Source organism: Grammomys surdaster, unplaced genomic scaffold, assembly GCF_004785775.1.
Source record: "Grammomys surdaster isolate TR1022 unplaced genomic scaffold, NIH_TR_1.0 125671, whole genome shotgun sequence".
Lineage (NCBI taxonomy): Eukaryota > Metazoa > Chordata > Mammalia > Rodentia > Muridae > Grammomys > Grammomys surdaster.
The window spans coordinates 543,456-547,497 of NW_021620508.1; positions in this window are offsets into that span (position 1 = coordinate 543,456).

Here is a 4,042-nt window from a genome sequence, read left to right on the forward strand (position 1 = left end):
AGAAGAAGAAGAAGAAGAAGAAGAAGAAGAAGAAGAAGAAGAAGAAGGAGAAGAAGTTGTTGTTTTTGGTTCATTTCTCTCTATGGAGTCACCACAAACAGAGCTCAGCTATGTAAGGCAAACCAACACATATGTGTCATTAGCGAAGACTCCTTCATTCTGTGCCCTTTTATGTGCTTATTTTAGCAAAACATCCCTTCACCCGTGTCCACTTCGGGAAAACACTCCTTCACGTGTCTGCCCAGCAAAACACCATCTGACACAACTGACTTTCCAAAGAAGCCAGAAGTTTCCACTCTGATTGTGTCTCCCCAGGGAATGTCCATCACACAAGCGCCACCGTGAAGGACTCCCTAAAGCCGTGAACCAAAAGAAATCCTCCCTCAAGCTGTTTCTGTTGAGAATTTTGATCATATGGATGCAAAATTAAATGGACCAGCTATAAGGGAGATAATGAATAAGAAAAAGGAGTGGGCTCTGGAGGGCTGTAACAGCCTGGACAGCAGGAATGGGCGGTCAGGGACATCCTCCTGAGAAAGGAACATGTGAGGTGAGTCAAGAAGCACAAGAGGAATCAGCCTCGAAAGGATTCCAGGAAAGGGTGCACCAGCAAGGCCCTGAGGTAAGGAGTAAGTCGGCAACAATCATAAGAGAAACCAACATAGTAGCTATACGTACAATTTATTTTAGGTACATGAACAGCACACACCATAGCACATGTCCATTCACATGTGCACACATGCAACTCAAAGCCAGTGTCTTAGAGTTTCTGTTGCTGCAAGGAAACACCATGATCAAGAAGGAAGTTGGGGAGGAAGGTGTTTATTTGGCTTACACTTCCAGATCATGGCCCATCATTGGAGAAAGTCAGCACAGGAGGAACTCAAGCAGGGTGGAACCTGATACAAAGGCCGTGGAGGGGTGCTGCTTACTAGCTTGCTTCTACTGGCTTGCTCAGCCTTTTTTCTAATAAAACCGACTACCAGCCCAGGGGCGGAACCATCTGCAGTGAGGTAGGCCCTCCCTCATTGATCACTGGTTGAGAAAAATGCCTTAGAGCTGGATCTCATGGAGGCATTTCCTGGTCATTTCTTTCTTTCTTTCTTTCTTTCTTTTTTTTTTTTTTTCCGAGACAGGGTTTCTCTGTGTAGCCCTGGCTTGTCCTGGAACTCACTCTGTAGACCAGGCTGGCCTCGAACTCAGAAATCCGCCTGCCTCTGCCTCCCAAGTGCTGGGATTAAAGGCGTGCACCACCACTGCCCGGCTTCCTGGTCATTCCTTAATCACTGCTAATTTCTTAGCTCCATTGAACCAGGATCAATTGTCCCAGAAATGTTAAGGTTTCATTTCAGTAGTTCTGGTATCTTGTTAATCAGAGACAATTCTTCAGCCCCCGCTAACCAGAACTACAAATCTGAAATCAAAGTAGCACATGGCCCTGATAGAGTCTTTAAACTTCCCTCTGAAACTTCACAAGCCAGGCCTCCATCTTCTGCTCTGCTTCAATATTCTCATCTTCCAAGCTCCTAAAGAACATCCCACTGGGGGCTGGAGGGATGGCTTAGACATTTAAGAGCATTAACTGCTCTTCCAGAGGTCCTGAGTTCAATTCCCAGCAACCACATGGTGGTTCACAACCATCTGTAATGGGATCTGATGCCCTCTTCTGGTGTGTCTGGAGATAGCTACAGTGTACTCACTTAGATAAAATAAATAAATAAATCCTTTAAAAAACAAAAGAACATTCCACTGAGCTCTCAGCACTCAATTGTTCTTCTATCCCAAAATACCGAAGTCCTTCCACAATCCTCCCCCAAAATATAGTCAAGTCTGTCACAGCAATATTCCACTCCTGGTACCAACTTCTGTCTTACTTAGGGTTTTACTGCTGTGAAGAGATATCATGACCACAGCAACTCTTGTAAAGGAAAACATTTAATTGTGGCTGGCTTACAGTTCAGAGGTTTAGTCCACTATCATCATGGCAGGAAACATGGTGGTATGCAGGCAGACACGGTGCTAGAGAAAGAGCTGAAAGTTCTACATCTTGATTTGCAGGCAGCAGCAGGAGGCTGATGACACACTGAGATCAGACTTGAGCGTATGAGATCACAAAGCGTCTCAAAAAACAAACAAACAAAAAAACCCACAAAGCCTGTCCCCCCACAGTGACACACTTCCTCCAACAAGGCCACACCTCCTAATGGTGCCACTCACTCCCTATGGGCTAAGCATTCACCTACATGAGTCTGTGGGGGCCATTCCTATTCAAGCCACCACAGCCAGCAACCACTTTTGACTCTTCTCCCTTTGACTCTCTCAAAGTGTCATTTATATTAGCCTCATGTGCAGAGCTGGACACACAGCAAGCATGCAAAATGTCTTTGCCTGTCCTCTTGAAGAAATAGCTAAAGTTGCCGAGCATGGCAGCACATGCCTTTAATGAAGAGCACTGGCTACTCTCCCAAGGGACCCGGGTTTGAATCCAGTTTAAATCCAGTTTCAGGGGATCTGATACCTTCTTCTGGCTTCCTCAGGCACCAAGTACATAGACATACATACAGATAAAACACACATACATGTAAAATAATATTTCTAATTACATTCTCTTTTACAAATTAAGGGGAGCAGAAGAAACAGTTCAGTGATTAAGAGCACTGCTTGTTCATACAGAGGACACAGGTTGAATTCCCAGCATCCATATGGTGGCTCAGAACTGTGCATAATTACAATTCTGGAGGCTCTTATGCCCTCCTCTGGCCTCTAGAGGCACTGCATGTATAAGGTACACAGACATACAGGTAAGCAAACATCCATATACATAATGAGTAAATAAATCTTTTTGTTTTTTAAATAAATAGGTGTCGCAGGCTTGGCAGTGATGGCACACATCTTTAATCCCAGCACTCAGGAGGAAGAGGCAGGTGGATTTCTGAGTTTGAGCCCAGCCTGGTCTACAGAGTGAGTTCCAGGACAGCTATCGCTATTACACAGAGAAACCCTGTCTCAAAAAACAAACAAACAAGTCAGGGAAAATAGTATAAGCAATACCTAATATCTAAACAAAATCAGGGAACTAGAAGATGGCCCCATTGGTAAAGTGCTTTCCAGGCAATCATGAGGGTCTGAGTTGGGATTCCAAACACTCTCGTAAAAATCTGGGTTTGGGAGTCCATGCCTGTAATCCCATTGCTGGGATCTGTATTCAGGAAGGTCTCTGGGGTCAGCCAGACTGCCTGAATCAGTCAGTTCCATGTTTAGTGTGTAGTAAGTCTCTTCATAGCTATAAAACCCTAAGACAGTGAGACAGGCAGATCTCTGTGAGTTTGAGATCAGCCTGACCTACATAATAAGCTTCAGACCAGCCAGGGCTACATAGTGAATCCCTATCCCAAAAAATCAAAGTAAGATGGAGAGTGACTGAGGAAGCCATCTGACAGCCATCTCTTTCTTCCTCGTGCATCTGTGCCAATTGATCATGCAAGCCCGGACATACGTGTGTACACAGTATGTATACACACACACAAACATACACACACACAATCAGACACAGTATGTATACACACACAAACATACACACACACAATCAGACACAGTATGTATACACACACACAAACATACACACACACAGACACAGTATGTATACACACACACAGACAAACATACACACACACAATCAGACACAGTATGTATACACACACACACAATCAGACACAGTATGTATACACACACACAAACATACACACACACAATCAGACACAGTATGTATACACACACACAAACATACACACAATCAGACACAGTATGTATATACACACACACACACAAACATACACTCACACAGACACAGTATGTATATACACACACACAACCAGACACAGTATGTATACACACACACAGACAAACATACACACACACAATCTGACACAGTATGTATATACACACACACACACAAACATACACACACACAATCAGACACAGTATGTATACACACACACAAACACACACACACAATCAGACACAGTATGTATACACACACACA